Here is a 22,482-nt window from a genome sequence, read left to right as displayed (position 1 = left end):
ACAGAGCACTGTGGAAATCTTGAACAGAGATGCTCTTCAAACAATCATTGAACGGAAACATGTACATTATTTAATAACTATCAATAACTATTTAATTAATGGTTGATTATTTAGGGACCAGAATCAATCTATCCCTCCTATTTTATCAAGTCAAACTCAATGGAGATTTAATAAGCTCAGATTGGAACAAGAACTACAAGCTTTGATTACTCAACACCGAATGGTAAGTAGACCACACCCACAAGTATGCACACAACAGTTACTCTTACTTCATGCAAAGACCACTTACAAATAGACATCATAAATTTATATATTATTGTACCTTCTTAGGATTGTGGATTACCGACTCAATGGGACACTAAATCTCAGTTACCTGTTAGGACCTGCATTATCCTCATATGAACTGGAAAGGCGAGAGGGTAAAAATATGGGAGTAGAGGAATTCCAAGAAGCTATAAGACGATATGTTCCTGAGGGCCACACCTTTAAAGGATTTCCCATTCAATTTGCTCATACTTGTGGACACAAGATATTCGTAACATGTCTCAAGTAGGAATGATAACTTCCAAATATGGTCATGATATGTTTTCATACCTTAGCTCTACTGTGGGTGGAGACATCATTAGTTGCCGTGGTGACAATGTTCGTATGGCTGTTCGAGTAAGAGTTTATGTGTATCCTGAGAACCTCTGTGCTGTTTGGTGCATGATAGCATTAATCTATACTCTGTACTGTAATTAACTGAGTATATTAAGGGTTTAAAACTCATTGCGATAATAATTATTGTACATGTATTAATTTTTAAAGTCACAATTTAATTGGACTTATTCGAACTAGGAAAGGCTAAATAAGAGAGAAGGTTAACATGAGCACTTTTTAAGATCCTCTCTCTCTGAAAATTGTTTAAAAACAGCTTTCTTTAATGCAATTAGAAATTCCTCTAGAGACAAAGTTCTTCTCTACATAGAATAACTATCATTACAATATATACTACTATTGCTGTAGTATACCTGACTATAAAGGGCATGAGCTAAAAATGGTAACTTTGCGTAGAGTTCTGCCACTAAGTCCTTGACTTTGTTGAGCAATATCTCTCAATTGTAGACTTAGTCTTGTGGCATCATTTTCAACAAAAACGCATCACTTCAAGAGCTCTAAAAAGTATGATCTTCACTGGTCTAGAGCTTATTAATGGTAGCTATCCTAGGTCACCTGTGGTAAGTACTGACCTCAAATCCAATGTCTGTTGTACAGGTGTAATGATTCCCACTCTAATTAACTCTTTAATACAGGAATGATATATTTGAAAAATAGCAGCTACTGAAGGCATTCCAATATATTGTTTAATATCGGCTCTATGACAGAAACCAACATTACTTACATGTATACTCTATGTACATTCACATCTATACTCTATTATTTACGTCTACAAATGCAAGATCAATAGCACCAGTTTACATTTGATGTAGTCAGTACAATCACATTAGGATAACGTCTGATCTGATCAATTTTGTTAAACAACGGCATTAACAACTCTGATAGCATCAGAGGGTTCAGCACCTGATATAGCAGCTGTACGTGCAGCTGTTAGACTCTCAACCTGAAAAAATGAGATATAAACAGTCAGCATGGGACTTTACTGTATTGACCTCATCAATAAGTACACACACTAATGCGTCAGGGTCATCAATTAATTCTTGAATCTTTGAGGAACATTTTTTGAACCAACTTACCACTCTATTATGATGAATTAGTGGACATATAGATGCATACGTTAGAGGGATAGACAAATAAATTAACAAATATTCTTTTTACTTCTGAAAACCATTTAGAGAATAACTGTGACTATTAATCTCAACCAGTTGACCATATGGATACCTAATACATTGATATAATACATTATTAATACACACACACACACACATATATATAATACCTTTCAGATAATCTTATGCACAACTTCTGTGCTAATGCCTTACAGAGTGAAGTTTTCCCAGTACCAGGAGGACTAATTATATATAGTGATTTATAGGAGAGATGATAGACTAAACTGACCATGGAGAAGAACTACTCTGTTCCATGAAATAATATTAGCATCTACTCCTCTTGGAGGAAGAACATTTAATAAATATGTGTGCGTGTGTGTTTTCTAACTTGTCTGAGAAGAGCAGTGTTGTTTCTGCATAACATAATAGCTATGAGATACAATAATGATATTTGTATAGTCAATAATTTACCTTGAGTTTGATGTCCAAGTCATAAATTAAATTCTCCCATAATCCATGAAATTCAGCTATATAAAATCTATTATAATATTCTATGTGTCAATTTATCTATCTGGTCTCTGTCTATCCATCCATTCATTCATCCATTTCTCAACTGTTTTGGTAGGAACCAGTGTGTAGCTGCTGTAAACATTACTCTCTTCCCTCTACCTCCTCTTGAGCTGGTCCATCCTCATTTAACTGAAAGATGTGAATTAACAATCGCATAGATGAGAAATTTATCAGCTGAGAGAGAGAGGAGAGAGAATGTTGTGTGTACAAAATGGTAGATGTACCTGAAGTTCTGGTGGATTATCTGTTATTGAGACAGATAAAATGTGCTCTTGTAAAATAGGGTCTGAAAATTCTGTCATTATAAAGTCTCCAAAAACAGCACCTTTTTGAAGTAACAGTTCTCTAAACATGAGTCTTCAATATTGATGATGACATTGTACTGAAGAAAAGACATCACTGGGAAAAAACAATATGGTATAGAAAATCTAAACCTGCAAGGATTTTTGATAGACCTCTACATTACGAGAGAAGATGAAGATGGAGGCAATGCCTCACACAACTCTTGTAACCCTGTCTTCTCCATTCTACAATGTACCCCACGTGTAACGCTTTTTATATTTCCAATTTTCCCGCTCCAATACTTTGCTCACGTGATCTGAATAATAAACATGAATGAAGAGAGAGACTGCACTTACTTCGGTACCAGAGAGGAAGGTCTCCAGAATTTAGGAGAAGTACAATCACCACAACATGCACAAAAGAGATCACTGGATCAACAGAAGACAAGAACAGTTATTACAGGGAGCAAAGGTATCCAATTAAAACTTATCGTAAGTGGGTGGAGCTGATTTGTCCTTATTTTGCAGCTCCAGAGATTCCATTATTTGAGCGTAAGAATTGGCTTCTTCATCTTCATTACATACGTAAAGATTTTGAGACATGCAAGGTCCAATATCCTAATATACTATATAACTTAACATTTTCCCATTACAGGTATTGATCAGAGAGTTATTATTAGAGACAAATGGATTCTGTGAAATGCAGTTTATGTACAAGGTAATATAGGGACATCCTCTCATACAGGTTATATACTATTATAATATAGGTCTTATCTTGCGACAAGAAGGTTCCATCCAGGACTCCCTCGAACATTTCCAACGTGCTGTTCATCTTAATCCAAATAATCCTGCCAACATCAAACAAAAACAAGTTGCAAGATCATTGTAAGAATATCTTGCTAAGTTTGTCATGACACTGACTACTGTTGTTGCTATGGAAATCAGGATTGCTTGTGCTATAGTAACTATATGTTTTATATATAGATTTCTCCTTGGACAATATAAAGCATCTCTAGATGCTTATGTAGAAGTGGAATCTTTACAACCAAATGATTGGGTAGGTGTGGTTCTTTTCCAGTTATTAATAGTTATTATATTACAATAGGAGGTATACACAATAAAGGAGTATGTTATATTCCATTTAAAGGATTATGAGAAGGTGATATTGTCATTCAAATAAATAAATGGGAACTTTCTTTCCTTTGCTCTTTAGGCTTTAGACTTTCTCTCACAAGCTTCTACAAATAGTCCACAGTCTATTACATACACACAATTAGGTCGTGTCTATCTCCTATTAGAAGATCTACCTAAAGCAACTGATATATATCGTCCGTGCAGTAAAGTTTAGTTAATACTGCTATAGAGTAAAATATCATCTATTGTATCAGACCTTATCCTGAAGACTCAGAATTATTAGCAACATTAGGATTACTACATCTAGAGGTAAAGAGTCAACTCCTCTTATATTGTAATATATTAATTATATTTAGATGGGGGCATCCCAAAAAGCATTTGAGTGTCTTGGCAGTGCACTGACCTTTGACCCTACCAATTACCAAAGTAACACCTGTTTATTTAATGAACAAAATTACATTCTAAATTAATTATGTCAGGCAATTTTAGCAGCTGGTTCTATAATTCAGTTACATGGTGATTACGATGTGGCATTATCCAAATATATCGTATTAGCAGCTCAGACTAGTCCTGAATCACCTCATCATTTGGAACAATGTTGGTTTGTGTTTCTATGGCAAAAAGAAGCTCGTAGCAGTAAGAATGTATTCTAATTCAGTGAACAACTTTGTAATATTGAAATATTTTTATACAGGCTATTAGCTGTCTGAAACGAGCTAACTATCTTGCTCCATTTGAGTGGAAAATTCTTTATAATTTAGTCTTGTCCACCTGGCAATGTTTCAGTATCCTAGCAACCATAACAAGCTCCTCCCACTATTACTCTTCATTTAGTTTTCTTAATAAAGAATAGATATGCATCTGCATTTCATTTTCTAAGAGCAGGTCAACAACTACAGCCAAAAAATTCAGATATATTAATGCTATTAGGCGGTAAACCTGTCATCATTTGTTCATAATCTTCATGTATCTATCTATTATTTAGTTTGTCTAGCACATTTACAAGACACAGATAATTCACTTAAAGCATATGAACAATCTATAGAAATAAATGAGTAAGAATATTATAGTCATACTATTTAATGTGTCCGTTATCTATTTTATATGTCCATATATTAATTTATGCATCCATTTATTTCCTTAGTGACAATCCTCTAGTTCATCTCAATATGCTATAGCTCTTTATAATATTAATAAAACTAAAGCAGCTGCTAAACATTTGTGCTCTTTCAAACCAAATCAAGAAATTCAACTGAACAACATACTGACCCTGAGGTAATGGTAACACATTGTTAACGCATCTCTTAACACCATTATAACTTGTAGTTAATGCAATCTTAACAGGCTCTAATTTAATGTTAACATAATTGTGCTGCTATGTCAATAGGTACAAGAAGGTTAGTTTAAGGTTAGGAGCTGTCCTCCAAATTGGAGAAAAAAAAGTAGAGAGCAAAGCAAGTGAAATAAAAAGAAATAAAGCACACTGTGAGAAAGAAGAGATTAAAATAGCTAGTACTAACGAAGAGGAGAGACCCTATTTCTAATAAAGTTGTTAGACAAAATGGAGAAAGGTAACTGTGAAGATATCGGCATCCAAAGTAGTAAGTTATAAATTATAAAGTTATTTATTTTTATAATATAACTAGGATGAAAAAACTGTAACAGATAGTTGAGTAAATGGGTTACCATGACGACAACCCTATCACCAACATTATAAATTATATCACAGAAACTAATGACCAATTATTAATGTACGTTTGTTTTCAATAAATGACTTATAGTTAGTAAATCTTTGAAACGATTTTTACGGGCTTCTTTTATTGCTTTCTGTACCAACTGACGAGACGTAGGTAGCTTTTCCATTTCGGTAAACTGGTTCAGGAACACCTTATGTGTGTGTGTGTATTTGAGAGGGAGAGTACAGCTATATCTCTGAGTTTATCCCTTACCTAATGTATCCATAAACAACGAACTGTTTCATCCCATAATGTTTGAAAGAAGCAAAAGTTAAAGGAGAAAGATCAGAATGAAGAGAGAAAATTGATGCATGCTAATGTCGTTGATCTAACCTATAATGAGGTAATCAAGATTAATCACATGACTTGGTCTTGAAATCATGTGACTGTCATACTTACCATGATCCTGTATGCGTTAATGGGTGTAATTGGTAGAGGCTCATTATGAGAAAAAGAGAAAAAGACAATTCTATGTACTCCTGTCCCTTAAGAGGAAGAGGAGGGAGATAAGAGAGAGAAAGTGTGACCGGCTAATAAGGGCCATTGACAGGAATATTTCCACTAAAATAGTAGTATTATTTTAACAAGTAATTAAAGGGTTTGGTTCAAAATTACATCATCAATGTAATAATTCTAATTTATGTATTATATAGATATGTCCCCTCAGGATTATCATTATTAATGTCCAATACAGGGGTTTACTCTTAGACTGACCACACCCGTTCTAACAATGAAGGTAATACTACAGTGGGTGGATCTAATACCTAGATGTATGACATAGTTCTTAAGTAATACAAGACATTAATTTAATTGACCTGCCGTGGGTACAGATTATTTCCTTGATTGACCACCACATCCACTCTTCTATAAGTCACACCCCATAAATCCACGTAGAGGTCGAAAAGATGTACAATAAAGATCCTGGAAAAAGATAAAAGTGCTCTGCAGCAGTTTGTAAATGTCGGGGGATCCTAACTGATCCTGCCACTCACAGTGCACTACATCTAGTGGCAATCAGTACTGTGGGAGGACATACAAAGTTAACACACCTACATCAAACAGTTTATTAATTGATTTAGTCTTGCAGCTTCTAATTGTGGATCATAGTCGATTGATTCTCAATATTTTATTTCGCTCAATTTCAATCGTCTTTAGCCAGAGCTACTACCTGTAATAATAAAAAAGGATGGACAGTTGGTTTAGAATAAATTTTGTTACCATATCTCTTAATAACAGGAATATATTTGGTTGAGAAACCAGTGAAATCTTGATGCATACATTTGGCAACACGTGTACGGATCTGAAAAAAAAAGGAAAAGTTCAGGATATTTTCGTTCACTGCCCGCTTAGTATACGGAAAAATTTTTCCCATTACATTTCTATACAAGTTTTAGACACGTCTCCGTGTATGTCCGTTTATTGAGATAAACTATGGTGAAGCCTGGGTTTAGTTCATTGGTTGGTAAGATAGTGTTGTGCTAAGAATAATGGTCTTTTTTATTTCAATTAATATAGGTAGGACTTAGTTTAGGAGGTCTATGTGGTGTGTATTTAGCTCAAAATTATCAGGTAATTATTATAATAATATTATTATATTAGAAACAGTTTTGTTCCCTACTCTGATTTTTGGAATAGTCTATTATAACTGAGAAACTATCTGACTTGACATTCCTGGATATAATGATTTAGACACTGGTTTGTATCAAAGCCTGCCAATAATTGCCAGGCTAAATAGATTATCATATTAATAGAATAGTTTGCACTACCTGAGGTCAACTCTCATTTATTGCATACTATAATAAATTTAAAAAAATAATATTTTACATGAGTCATTATAATTCTCTTAATGTTTTTGACATATAGTTACCAGAGCTGTCAGATTTATCAATAGAATATCAAAACATTGTCACATCTTATGAGGAAACCATCAAACGAGAAAACCGCAAAAATTTAGAAGACTCAAAATAAACCAACTAATAACTAAATTTTATAGAAGCCATAAGTCTTGATAATAAAGTTAATTATTGTTGTTATTTATATTAATTATCAAAACTCAAAATAAGTGAGCCACACCCATAAATGTAACCACGCCGTTATTTCATCAAGCTCCGTATCATGGCGGATTCAATTGCTTTGCAGGAGGCTGCTAGAGTTTTTCCAGCTTCTAGAAGAAGGGGAAACCCACAAGAAGAGTTTGTACATATTGGAGATATAGCGGAGACGACGAGTTTTGAAGACACGGACATAAATACAATCCGGAACAGTTACTGTTACCAAGGATACAACGCTCTGGGAGCGGGCTATGTTATATCGAAAATGGCTGGCATCTCATCCTTCTTCTTTTCTGAAGTTTAAACAACGAGGGAGAGATGAAGATAAATTGGACGATGAGTGTTGGAATTGAAGGCTGTTGTTTAAGTAATATTAAAGTAACTGGTAGCTGTACTTTGTAAATTATTCGTTGTTATGTATCTTCTCGTGTGTGTCCTTGTGTCTGCACTCTATGTAGCTATTATGGTGCCAAATGAAATTGTATTTAGTGCACGAATTACCTCCCACTAAACCAATATAGTGAGTAAAATTTTAATAGATTAATAGATTATTGATGGATAGATGATGGACAGACAAAAAGAAATGGTCAATATTATAGTAGAGACAGGTGTGAAGTGTTGAATTAAAGAAAATCTAATGTTGAGAATTGTAGTTTTAAAGTGTTAGTTGTTAGCACATCTTTTTCCTTATAGCCTGCATCACAAAAGGCACCACCTCCAATTCATTTTTACGACAATCCATACACTGAATGGGATCACACAAGAAATGGACTTACGCTGACAATGAGTTTGCTGACGGTGTTGTGTTACACTGACTATCTCACAAACTATCAACAAGTTGTGACAGGTCGAGTAGATGGTACAGAAGGGGTGTGGCTTCTTGCACAACAAATCTTTATTTTATAATGGTTTTGGAAAAACATCTTCACACAGGTCCATTACATGAATATCAGCGACTATTTAGATTTAAAATATTACTAATTCTAGCAGACTAGCGATGTTGGATCAAGATAATCTGTTTATATTGTTAATGAAGAGATTGTGTTGTTGAATTGCACTCATTCAGCTCTAGACTAGTAAGTGAAACACATGTTTAACAACATGTCCATACATTGTTTGATGTGCCATACAATAAACACATTGTGCATTTGTATGTATAATAGATGTATTTGTATTAGTACATATGTAATGTACTAATATGGGTACTTTAATACACATACCTTCTTTAACTGACCCATGTTACAACCACTATGGCATTTATTGTATAAAGGAGGTAAAATACACATATTATTATGAACATTATATTTAAAGTTATTTTTTGACATCTCTCTTGTTTCAGTTGTGATGTTTCAGTAACTTGGGATAACTCAAGAATGTGAGCAAGTCTTAACAGCTGCAGTTTCTCTCTCTAACAAATATCTCTGATTGGTACTAATGATGGATTGTATAGCCTTGATATAAGGCTCCACCCACGCTGATGAGAATGACACTGCTATTAATTTTGTATCAGAAGTCAAAGGTACTATTCTCTCAATAGCTTGGCGAGCTGGATTAGTGGACCAAAGGGGTGGGGCTTGAATAGCCACGCCTTCTTATAACCCCCAATGACTCATTCCAATATCTGCAAGACATCAGTTTATAAGTACTGGACAAGATGTATCTATTGGTACAGCAGATGGTCCTGGTTTTGGATTTATTGGTTGTAACTACTGAAGAAAAAGATCATTTCTATGATGGCCACTGTGGTGGTTTGAATGGGTGTCTGTGTGGGGGCGTGGTTTAGGGGGTGTGGTTGATGGACAACCTGTTACATTGACATTTGTTCCAACTGGAGAACTCTACATCGGTAACAAGTATCATTAAGTCGATTGAATATTAATTATACATTGATCGCCTGGGGCCTTAGAAGGTTACCTTATCATCATATTTTATCTCTCATTTCTCACGGTTCACTCCCTTGTCTCCACCCCTAACTCAGCCATTCTTTCACCACTTATCGTCTTCTAATGGCACTTCTATGGATAGGTACAGAAAAAGGATACAGTCTATTTGACGTGGGTACCTCTCATTTTACTTACCTATCATTATGGTCCACGTTGGCTCCCAGGAGAGAGTGTGTTAGATATAGCTAATATTGGCCTTGATATTTTTTGTTGATGACTGAGGAAGGACTAGCTGTACTTAGGAGAGAAGAAATGGAGACTAAAAGAAGGCAGATCATTATCAGCAGAAAAAGAACAGAGAAACAGGTAACAACCACTTTACTGCATATGATTATAGAAAACCTTGGAGAGAGGTAACCCCCTTTGATAGAACCTTGATTCCAGGTAAACAGCTATGTACTTTACTTTTAGAGTAACTAAAACATATGATTATTACGAAAATGGTACCTAAGCGACAAGTGAATTTTTGAACAAATGCTTGTGTAGAAACCTACGATCCATCTTGAGCAGGAAGTCAATTTATTTGGTATTCATGAAGGTCAATCAGTGATCTCTATACAGATGAATTTAATAGCTTTCTTTTTAAGAGGCTGCATAGCAACAATTTATACGCAAGCGTCTAAATTTGTTGCGGGTTAGGTATTTTCTATGTTCACATATCATATCTATTTGTAATTCTATGCTTTAATGTAATGCTGATGGAGTTCAATATGGTCCTAATATATCACTTTAAATAGTACTGTAAATGTCAAATTTTTTCGCCACTCAAACTTTTTGTGCGTAAAATTTTCCCGAACTCATAATTTTGCGTTTTGTGTCAACCGTGAAAACTTGATTATTAATTATTAATTATTTGCGAGTCTAATTTTTGCGATGTCACTCAACCACGAAATTATAACTATCTCAAAAATTTTGACGTTTACGGTACATTACCTAATATGATGATGTACTATTTTTATAACAGGTTTGGTTGCTGATTGTCCACTTGCTATTTCACATCATCTACTTGTGAGCCTTGTTCTACTGATAATGATGGACTATGGACATCGTGGGTCTTAGCTGCTGAAGCATTTCGATATCAAGTCATAGAGATATGAGAGCTTGGCATAATGCATGGTCATTATATGAAGACTGAAGTTTTTAGTTGAGGTGACTGGTGTCGATGGGTTGCCTGCTCGGTCTGTAGTAAGGGGAAATGTTAGTACAGGTGATGAGTGGCATGTGTCTACCAGTCGTCCTGGTTGGTCGTGGAAGGGAGATACAGCTCTGATGAAGTAAGATTATTTGTGACATTTTATAGTTAGTATCTATCTCTCTCCTCTCCCTCCCTTCCTCCCGCTCTCTCTCTCTCTCTCTCTCTCTCTCTCAGATTGTAGGTCATATATTTGCATACACAATAGTTTATGATCTTGTTGCCACAACACAACAAGAAAAGGATGATGTAGCAAAAATATAGACAGTATTATTGGTAAGTAAAAACATACTTCATGTATACTCTTATGTATTATTATGTATTAACTATACACATATATCTTCCATATAAGGTTACATCAAAGCTAATAACTATACATTAGTGGATGTCACTAACCACTCAACCCGTTGGGGTGTGTGGTCACCTGAGGTACTCAACTTGAACCAATCATGGGCTGACGAACATGGATTAAATTCTCTTGAAATACTTACTGGTTTATTATCAGCTTATAAAATAACAAAAAAAAGAAGACTACCTCACAGCAGGAAGGTAACTCAATAATATTATTGTTATAATTATATTAACTGTTATTATTAGGAGCTCCTCAATGGTACTACTAATGGGAGATTTTATCATTATGGATTGAATATTATCAATCAAAAGATTACTTTCCCTCGTGATGTTAATTATTCTGATGATGAGTTGGCATTTTTGCCATATTTTGTATATTTTTATACACTAAAGGTAAATGTAATCATTATAGTAGTTTGAACTCTCTCTCTCTCTCTCTCTCTCTCTCTCTCTCTCTCTCTCTCTCAGTCTCTGTCAAAAAATGATCATATCTTTGCACATCCTGGGGCATCGTTTCTTCCTTTACTGAGCCTCAAACAAGCTTGGACTAGTGTTAAGAAGGAAAGAAGTGCTGCCTGGAAAGTAATATATTCCTTTGCCACAGGTGATGACCAATTGTGTCACTATTTAATTATCTTCTCTCACATACACACACACAGGGCGATAATAATACTCAATTGTTAGAAGATCTAGTATGGAGCTTAAGGTCATGGCCACTTGATTTAGTGCAATGGAAACAACAAATTCACATCGTTTGGACATCAAATTTAATCCTGAACAAGACAGGTATTTAGAAATCAAATGGTTAAAAATTACCAATCCCAATATCCTGTCAAATCATATCACATAATCATATCAGTGAGTAATATGATGTATCGATATTTTTTTTCTAGGGATTTTCATAGTCGCCAGTCAATCTATTCGAGTGCTACCACCAAATGAAAGAACTCAGTTAAGATGGAATGGTAACCCTTACCAGCTAGACTGGGAAGGGAGCAGTAATGAGATGGATCCTGGCCCATGGTTAAATGCCATATTGGTTAGCACGGTGGTGTAAATTATTATAGCGACACGTTTCATATCAATTCATTATCTGCTTTCCTCTCTCACACGCTCTATTTCTGTGTGTGTGTGTAGCAGAATCACAAGTTATTGTCTTTACTTGATGTTAGCTGACCTCATTTTTTATCACTTTTAAGTACTTTCCTTCAGCTGTTCTGTTTTTATATAACTAAATTACTATGGTTACTATGGTTACTATTTTTCTTCTCTCTATCTAAAACTGTCAGTCACTATTTCATCATTTTCATTTATTTCCTGTATCTTTTCTCTCAAAACTTTAGTTTTAAAACTTTGTTATAATAACTCATTTAATAGTATATGTACATTGCGGATTGATTGAATTTAGTCAGAATAATTCCAATTTTACTGATTATTTTAAAACAAATAGTAAATTATGAAAATCATCAAAATTAGCATTGATAAAAGACAAAAATAATTGAGATAGCTGTGGCTATAAAATGCTCCAATCACACACTAACTACTAATTGACTTTACTGTAATTGTCACACTTATAGTAGGTGTGGTTTTTATGGTGCTTTACAATCCAACGTATAGACGTCTCACGACCAGTCTTTTAATAGTAGCTAACACTTCATCAGATGACAATGATGTTTCCACAAAAACCTTCTGTGCTGTCATATCAAACTCCACTTTAGTAACTCCTTAATAACAAAAATATTTGACATCAGAAACAACTTATACTAATGCAAACAACTTGTGTATCTAAAACTAATCCATCCACCATTTACACTGACCATCAAGTCTTCCTAAGACTCTATTGACAGCATTAGAACATCCTTCACAAGACATAGAGACATTGAATTCTAAAACCTTATTATAAAGATAATATATTAAACATATCATACATCAACTATTTGTACCTGAGACATTGTTGCATATAAGCTCCACCCTCTCTAATGGGCGGAGTCAACACTGTAAGTTAATAATGTGTTTAAGTAATAGTTATCTGTTTTGATGAGTGACATATTTTAATATTGTATATACTCTGATGATAATACATAAATGAGAACTGTATGTGTGTAACCAGCAGCTTATATAATACTAGTGATGTTATAAAATTATAACTATGAGTATAATATAAATACATTATATAATAACTGTGTATTTATTAGGGGAACACATGGTTGATTATGTGATAACATAGGTCTTAAGAGATCATCGACACTGGCAAATGCAGCTGCTCCGAGTCCTTGTTGACTCATTAGATGGAGACATTGTGTAGCTTGTCCTAATGCTAACTCTAATGGTGGTTTCCCTGGCAAACCCATTGATTACTACAAAAGATCTGAGATAAACTTCTCTCTCTCTCTTTTCTCTCTACCAAGAATGGCTGAATTAAGAGTGATGTCACTGATTCTCTTTGAGCTGGGTCCAAGAGATAAGCTACAGGACTTGTACTAGGAATCAGTATACGCAACAAACTAAACACATCTTGTAATAAAGTCTGTAGACAAGGATTAGGGGAAGAACCCCCTTCGTTTAATTGACCAAACAATGTTGCAGTTCACGGACCAAATAGAAGTAATTGTTCCACTGAATTTGAGTCATTATCAAAATTAATAGGTTCTATAAATAATAAATATAGATAATATAACCTAATATAATAGAGACCTCTATACAGTGTCCAAGTTAAGGACATCTTCTATTTCGGACACTTGTTCTAGTCCCCCATACTAATACTTTAATGTATTATATAACCTCTATATTGAGGAACATTTACAGGTCTCCCATTAAGAGCTTCTGCTACATTGATGCAATTACCTATTGTTGTCATGTGCATCAACATCATTGTCTGTATCCATATGACCATCTTCATTCCTCATATCATCATGTTCTCTTTTAGGAGGTGTCAACTGATCATATCAGCTATGGTCTCCACACAATTGTCGACATAAACCACGAAACAATAACTCTTTGTTGTTCTCTAGGAGACCTGGATAGAGCTGATTCACCATGGCAAACAGCCTGACTGATACGCCCACTCATCATTAGTGATTGTATTCCTAAGAAAAAGGGAGGATAAACTGTAGGAAACTAGAAGAACTTACGTTGTCTATTCCTCATTGACGCTATACTCTCTTCCAAGTGAAGACCAGTACATTGAGCAAAACGCCATTGCTGTTGATGTATATCCATGATGTACAAGATATCCAAGGACAAGCCTAATTAAGTCGGTGGAGTCTGTTACTATAGGTGACTGAATGTGTTTACTTGTGTAGGTTTTTTTGCCATAACCCCTTCTCCTTCAGGTAATGGTAGAATTTGAATTTGATGTCGTATCTTGTGTTTGACTTCCTAAGATAAAATGGACAGACAGTGATGACAAATGGATAAATAAATGAACTGTCCACAATTAATGTGGGTGTGGCTAATTTTCTCAGCTATTTAGGACTTACTGTTAATAATGCCTCAAAATCAAATGTGAACGGCAATTCTCCAAAGTTAGCTTCGACCACTTCACCTGGAGTTTGTAGACCTACTGTAGGATATAACTGGAGATTAGCCTCTAAAAAAAAAAACTAAATCATGTTGTCATGGCAACAATAGACTTACCGGAACATCTGACACAGCTGTACCTAAATGATAAGATTTTAATGCAACGATATATTAGCCACATCACTTACCTAATCTGATACCATTTTTAGTAAAGAAAATGGAGCGAAATCACAAGATTAAAACCACATCCCACAATATCACCTGGTAGTAAAAGTGGGCCCAAATGTTGACCTGTTCCTGATGAACTGAAGACACACCCGTCATCGGCATGGTAACCATAAGAAACTTTTTTCCATCCTTTAAATTAGAAAAGAGAACTAATTTCATGACTAATTTAAAACAAAACCTGGTAATTTATTCAGATTAACTCCAGCTGCTGACATCCCAATACCTATATAACTAAAACAACATATAAAATATGGCGTGGTTTGTGGGCGTGACCCCTCCTTACCCATCTCTCCCTTTAACTGACAATTTTGATTTCATAATAATAGACACCACAAGAGGTGGGAATTGGTCGATTGCCCGAACAGCAGCAGCATCTTTCTGATTCTTACCCACTGCCTAAAAGATAGTCATTTTTAAATGTTTTTACATTTCTTTTCAATTTGTTACCTTTATAATGGACTCTGAGATTATTCTGAGAGAGACCAATGTATGAATATTTGTCTTTAGAACTCCACTGTCTCGGGAGTGGTGTTTCTTTCTCATCAACACGTGGATAGAAACGAGATAATTTCTCTAGCGTTACTTCACTCACTTCCATAGTGGCCATTGTAAATATGTTGTACAGTTAGCCACGCCCCTTTTAATTATTATGTTGTTGCTAACAACCATACAAAGTGGATATCATCCGTTTGTTGTTTGTAAGTGAACAATAGAAGTAATGTCATTTTCTAGACATCTTTTCAACGTCATATTACAAAGAAAAGGACACCATTTGTTGCCAAATGGGACTCATTGTAGACATTATCCTTTGTTGTGGCAATTCCTAAGAACAAATGGTTCCAGTTTGGACTCAATGGAAAGTGGTGAGAAAATGGATCGAGTGGTACAGTCAGAGGCTCGCAAGATTGCCATAGAGATAAGCTCCACCCCATTTGATACTTTTGTGATGAACAATGAACTAAAAAAATTAGGTGTGATAATAGTTACAATTAATTATACAAGATACTCAATTATCTGTAATGTACAGGGTTCTCCCCATTACAAGCTGAGGGTCTGGTGTCTATTTTATTACAACTTAGTACTCAACAAAAAGATCTCACAAGCCTAGTTACTCCTCAAGATCTGGTAAAACCACACACATTACCGTACCTATTTCATGAGGATATTTATTTGTATAGAATCTATTAGAATTAAATTTGAAAAGAGAGATTGAATTGATCAAGTTAGTACATATGTTGCCATGGTTACCAATGACATATGATATAGAAGCAGTCAGTTCTAATGGAGAGCACAAGTATCGCTAAATTAAAGGATAATTCAGAAGTAAATATTGCAGTAAATTATATTGTTTAAGTCTCTGAAGATTAAGAGATTGTCCCTGTAATCTTAATAGATTAATAAAATATGGACTGATTTTTTTTAAAGTAGTACTTAAGTCCTTCCAAAGAGAGAAATATTATTATGTAAAGATATATAATAAATATATTGCATACAATAGGACCTTAAATTAGAGATTACAAGACTAAAAGATATGTTAAAGGTATAACAACTAAAATCATAAATACACAGACACATACACACATAAATAACTATTATAAATGTAGGATGAGATTAGTAATGTTGAAAATGGTGTTCGATTAGATATTAATTTGGAAAGAAGTCGCAATAAAGAACAAGTTAGTTATTAATATTATCAAGTTGTTCTAAATTTAATGGTTTGTTAGGAGACATTAATTGATCAGAAGATAAAGGACACACATAATAGAATAGGGACTGAAGTATGTAGTCACATGATGTCATATGATAATCATGTGACCATGTTGTTTAGGTTGCCCTGATGAGATAGCTATGGAATCAAACAAGTTGGATTTATTGAAATATTTAACTGGTAAGTACTAGTTATGTAACTAGCATAGTACTAGTTATATAACTAGCCTGTACTAGTTATGTAACTAGCCTGTACTAGTTATGTAACTAGCCTGTACTAGTTATGTAACTAGCCTGTACTAGTTATGTAACTAGCCTGTACTAGTTATGTAACTAGCCAGTACTAGTTATGTAACTAGCCAGTACTAGTTATGTAACTAGCCTGTACTAGTTATGTAACTAGCCAGTACTAGTTATGTAACTAGCCAGTACTAGTTATGTAACTAACCAGTACTAGTTATATAACTAGCCTGTACTAGTTATGTAAACTAGCCAGTACTAGTTATGTAACTAGCCAGTACTAGTTATGTAACTAACCAGTACTAGTTATGTAACTAGCCTGTACTAGTTATGTAACTAGCCTGTACTAGTTATGTAACTAGCCAGTACTAGTTATGTAACTAGCCAGACTAGTTATGTAACTAGCCAGTACTAGTTATGTAACTAGCCTGTACTAGTTATGTAAACTAGCCTGTACTAGTTATGTAACTAGCAGTACTAGTTATATAACTAGCCTGTACTAGTTATGTAAACTAGCCAGTACTAGTTTATGTAACTAGCCAGTACTAGTTTATAACTGCACAGTCATCCTATACTTGTTATGTAGGTGGAATTATCACCCTAGTAACCATAATGGTTTCTATAGTGATGGGTATCTGGAGACTTTTCAAAGTGATTCATCCTGCAGCATTAAGTGTACTAATAAACAATCACCATTTTTGAAAAAATATATTTATTATATATATTATATTAAAAGTTACATAGTTTACCAGACCTGTTTTTATGTAACTTTGGAATGAGAACATGGGAACAGATATATTAAACTGAAAGAGATTCAATTGCTGAAAATTCAACAGGTGGTTCTGCCTTTATTGAAGACAATTCAGACTCTTTTTTGTCTGTCTTTCAAGAAACCCTGCAGTTCATGTATCATAAAACGAGCATGTCTTTTAGAAAAATTTACCAACATCTTGAAGAACACAACCCAGTTCCATAGGATTATTGCGATGTCTTCTCCAATTGTTATAGAAACTAACAAATATTGCAGCATAAAAAAATCATTAAAAACAGCAAAAACTTGTTCACGTTTGTTGCCTCGCGAGATAAGGATCCTTCTCTAAGTGCTTGAAGAGCTATACTTGTAATATTTAAGAGAGACAACACAAAAAGGTAACGATTAACACTTTGTTGTGAATAACGATATATCTCCATAGCTACTGACTGAAGTATTGGTGTCTCTAGAAACCATCCAATTGCATCAGACCAGTATTCTACTCCTCGAGATCATCTGCAGGGTCGGTACCTTGGAAACCAATGTTTTCCCAGTGTGATCCAAAAAAACGTGGACAGACAGATGTTCCACCGTTGAGCCGATGATAGATCGTGAGAGGGCACTTGCATGAAGAGAGTTGTGTGTCATCATATTTACAAAGTGCTATAGCAAATACTAGGTTCCTCTCATGATGAAGTTTTTACTAACCGAGGAGGAACCGAATATTTTTGATAAACCAGACGTTTCTACCTCAGGTTTAATAGAGGATAACTGCCGACTTAAATTGATGTTTGAAAATGGCTTAATAATTCAACAAACTAGTTGATTTTTGTACGAATGCCTTTTTAATAGGATGCCTTTCTTTTTTTTGTTGATCCTAATTGTATAGCAGGGACACGATCCCATTCTTCCCGAGCCTTCTCTAACTCTGATGGTATTTCATATGAGAGACCTTGTATTAAATTGAGTTGAATATTCCTCTAGATACCAAATGTCTCTCATTGTTCTCTATGGTAATTTTATGATCTGGTACGAGTTTTGCTGTCTGTGTCGTCATCTGGAGTCAGTTGTAAATAATGACCAACTACATCAAGTTCTTTCAGCTGTTCTGCTCCTTTAGTGCTGACCGCTGACATTGAAGAACAATACAAGGTTTGCCAGAAAACTGGGCCTCTTTAAAAGACTCCCATGTTGTGCCATACAGCTCACCTTCTGAGGCAGTTGCTAGAACTATAGTCGGAGATGAAAAACTTTTGCGAGGTGCTCGATTGTGTGTGTAATTTTCTCTGCATTGGTTGACATCCATTTTGTCTATTTGAACATATTCCATGAATTTTCCTTGTTGTATTTTTGTACCATATCATTGCGAGATACAAAAATAGTAACTCTCTAGCGTATGTTTTCATTAATACGAGGTTGTCTTGTGGTATGAGAAACCACTAGAGAAAAATTGCTGTGGAGAACGGTAGACCATTTTTTTTTCTAGTGCACTTATTCCAAGACAGATGGTTCCATAAATGATAAGGGTTTTACCTGAGGTTTTGGAGATCTGTTGTAGATGAGTTGATGATGCTGGGAAAGGGAGAGGGAGGGGACAATGGTATCACTGGAGAACAACTCTGTTTCAGTAGATTGTATTTGAGTAATAGTGTCTATTGGTTGTTCGTGGTTGTAATGAGTCATCTTGGTTGTTGTGAGATTGTGACTTACGACAATTTCTTCTTGTTTTTGTTTTCTAGAAGGTTTTCTCCTACTGTACTAACTATTGTGTTTTCTTTTTCTTCTTTGTCACTGCCACTGTTCCCAGGAGAATTCATCTGAGTCATCTAGCTGGTTATTTTGGAGGTATTTTCTGGGACTGGTTGCTACAATGTAGGCTTTCTCTCAGCTTCCCATTCTAAACCAGTAAGCTCATTAATGGTGCTTCTGCCATTGCTCTTTAGGAGGTGCAAAGTACTTGGCACTTGAAACCCGCTCCACCCAAATAATAGACAGAGGTGTAGCCGATACGGAGGTATACGGAAACGTTCTGAAATTTGTATAAGAATGTAATCGGAGAATTAAATTTAATCTCCGTATACTACTAATATAACATGCAAAATCACATGTTGCCGCCATTGTCGTGCTAATGGAGGCTAGATGTATCTTAGAGAAACTATTCACTGTTTCTCTCTGATGGGACTGGTAAATGTCAATGATTTTCACTTCAATAATTATTATGTGACATATTAAGACAGATTTTAAAGACTTGAAGCCATTGTTCCTTTCAACAGTAAATCGAATGACATTATAGCTTGTGGTTCACACCCCTGTTGAACTGGTTTATCCAGTTAAACTGGACTGGACCAAAAGACAATGTACCTGAACCACCTCAGACCACAGCAAGAACAGCTGGTATGTATGGAAGTATGTAGATGTTTTTGTTAATTTTAATTATTTCCTTTTAAAGATAAAATGGAACAGCTGGTGTTTGCAGGAGATGTCATGCGATGGAGAGGTATCGTTCATTAATTACCATATATGTATTGGTTTATTTTTCTCTAGTATTTTTTATGATCTAGTCCAGTCGCCATATTTAACTCTATTTAGCACATCTATTACTTGTAGAGCAAAGAAAACAACATGTATGTACATGTATAAGTAGTGTCACGCCCACTCATTTAAATTGTTTTAGAATTTTGGCAGACTTTTATGGTCTGCAAGATGCTGTATCAGGAACAGCAGCTGTTGTCAGTAAAATCTAATAGTTTAGGAAGGAATTAGAGAATGTGATTGGTCAGTTTATGTCATGTGATATGTCATGTGATTATCAGTTTATAGAGGAGTTGAAGTCTATTTTAGAATTGGAAGAAAAAACAACGTAAGATATTGTACAATTCTTGTAATAATAATATAATAATAATAACTATTATTATTATTATTATTATTATTATTTATAGGACTATCAAATGCTCTACACATTTAGAATAGCAAAATATTATCTTTGTTATTACAAATTTGATCAAGCTAAAGTTAGTCAGCATAAATAAAGTTTTATTCATTTTTGTATTGTAGGTCCACTTAACATTAGCTCAACAATTTGCAGGAATTGATATTAACTTAAGTGGGGCTCTTGGACGAGAACCAAATTTCAAGACAGAGATATTGCACAGCTCTTAGTGACAGTAACAAAACAAGATGGAGGGCTAGAAAATATACCAGCTGTAAATACAGATTACTTACCAAAAGTTGGTATGCCCGTGTGATAATGACCTTTAATTAATCATAATTAAAAGGATGTGTTTTATTAGAAGATGAAACACTATTAAGTCATGTCAAGTTCTCTGACTCTACCCCTTTGTCTCCACCCACTCAGCTTAGCTCATTACAGCAAGCAGTTGTGTTTAGGATTATGGCAAGTGATTAGAATATTCGTTACTCATTCAGTCTGTTTCTTAACACAGTGATTATAAAAGATGGAGTGGTCCTGTGCATGGACTGTTATCAGAAAACTGGAGGCTTATGTAAATGTAACTTTTAATTATGTATGTGGGTGGATATAAGAGGTGTGGTTAAATTTTTAGTTTGTATTGAGTCAGCCACAATGTTGGAGTGTACAAGTGTATTCTCTATACCTTCGGTCAATATTGCAACGTAAGAAATCACGTACTGTAGAAAGATCAATGATGCAACTACAGGTAAGAGAAAGAGAGAGAGAGAGAGAGAAGTACATAGCCTTTTTATTTCATGTAGAAACTCATTGATGGCAATTCTAAATTGTACCCTGAGGTAAAAAAATATAATAATAATAAATTATAATTTTTTTTCAGGCTAGTGTTCGACAAGAATTATTTTACTGCATATCACTTCCTCCATGTTGGACAATAGAAGTAGGACTTACATCTATTTTTAGAAGTAATGACATCACCAATTTAAATGTATTTGTAGAAACAGCTTGCTGATACATTAAATGTCTATGGGAGCTCCTCTTAGTGCCTTAGAGATTTATCAGACTCCACCTCTGGGAAGACGTGGTCACATGTTATCAATCAGTGGGACGTCAGGCACAGGCAGAGAGAGTTGTGAGGGAGGATGAAGGAGGACGAGAGAGTGTGAAGTTATGGTGTCTCCTTGGTGACACAACACAAGTATTACATAATTTATTGATAACATTGGAAGTCAAGTGTATTAGGACCCAGAGTGTTACCACAAAGCATGGGATCTCTCTGGTCATCGTAGCGCTAGAGCTCAAAAGAGCTTGGGACTTATTTATTTATCTAAAGAAAAGGTTTTATATTTATTATAATAATGTATTGAGGTCATTGTTTTTATATAGTTACCAGAGTGTATTGGATGTATGGAGAAATCTTTGGAAATTAACTCTCTACAAGTAAAAATATGTGTGCCTTGTCTATCTGTCCATTCATCCATTTATCTATAGGAGGGGTTGTGGTTTCACGCTAGGATATGCTGCTGGACAGATTGATGACCACACCCTCTCTGCTAAAAGCATTTCGACAATGGTGTGACTCTTGAACCAGATGTAAGTATAAATCACATGACAATCATGTGACATGTACATTGTCTTTAGAATGCTGAGGCATGGAATAATTTAGCTGGAGCTTATCTAAAGAAGAAAGAGAAGTCAGTCCATTTGCTAATCTATAGATTAGTATGCATACATCCATTAACTTATTGTTTATCCATTTTACTATTTCATTCATCCATTTTACTATTTTATTTATCCCATTTAGATTAAGAGCTTTTAATGCTTTTCAGGAAGCTCTGAAATGTAATTATGAAAATTGGAAAATATGGGAGAATTATTTATTAGTAAGTTTTGTAGATTATTTCGAAATTATATTCCTTCCATTTAATTAGGTCAGTCTTGATATTAGAGAATTGGAAGAAGTTATTAAAGCATATCATAGAATGTTGGACCTCAAACAAAAATATTTAGATTCAGAGGTTAGATTAATATTTTGTCTATTAATTAAGTGGGTGTGGTTTATTTAGATATTACGGATATTAACT

General features: G+C 34.7%; 2 pseudogenes; one reads left to right on the top strand and one right to left on the bottom strand.

The window, feature by feature from the left end:
* Positions 1 to 860: 860 nt before the first annotated feature.
* LOC121391092 lies at positions 861 to 2,689 on the bottom strand (annotated as a pseudogene).
* Positions 2,690 to 3,029: 340 nt separating this feature from the next.
* Positions 3,030 to 7,455, top strand: LOC121391091 (annotated as a pseudogene).
* The last annotated feature ends 15,027 nt before the right edge of the window (positions 7,456 to 22,482 follow it).

The sequence above is a fragment of the Gigantopelta aegis genome, unplaced genomic scaffold (assembly GCF_016097555.1).
Source record: "Gigantopelta aegis isolate Gae_Host unplaced genomic scaffold, Gae_host_genome ctg1716_pilon_pilon, whole genome shotgun sequence".
In the NCBI taxonomy this organism is placed as follows: Eukaryota; Metazoa; Mollusca; class Gastropoda; order Neomphalida; family Peltospiridae; genus Gigantopelta; species Gigantopelta aegis.
The sequence above is the reverse complement of the archived record's forward strand: the minus strand, read 5'-3'. Positions and strand labels throughout refer to the sequence as shown.